We start from the raw sequence: 317 nt of genomic DNA, 5'->3' as shown, positions 1-317 counted from the left end.
TGGCACATGGGCACGGGAGAGGGCCGGGCTGGGTGTGACATGGGTGTGACATGCGTGTGACATGCGTGTGACATGTATGAGGATGGCACATGGGCACGGGAGAGGGCCGAGCTGGGTGTGACATGCGTGTGACATACATGTTACATGTATGAGGATGGCACATGGGCACGGGAGAGGGCCGAGCTGTGATGGGACATGTGTGTGACATGTGTGTGACATGTATGAGGGTGGCACATGGGCATGGGAGAGGGCCGGGCTGTGATGGGACATGTGTGTGACATGTGTGTGACATGCATGTGACATGTATGAGGGTGGCA

The sequence above is a fragment of the Corapipo altera genome, unplaced genomic scaffold (assembly GCF_003945725.1).
Source record: "Corapipo altera isolate COAL_440 unplaced genomic scaffold, ASM394572v1 138, whole genome shotgun sequence".
NCBI lineage: Eukaryota > Metazoa > Chordata > Aves > Passeriformes > Pipridae > Corapipo > Corapipo altera.
Note: the sequence above shows the minus strand (reverse complement) of the source record.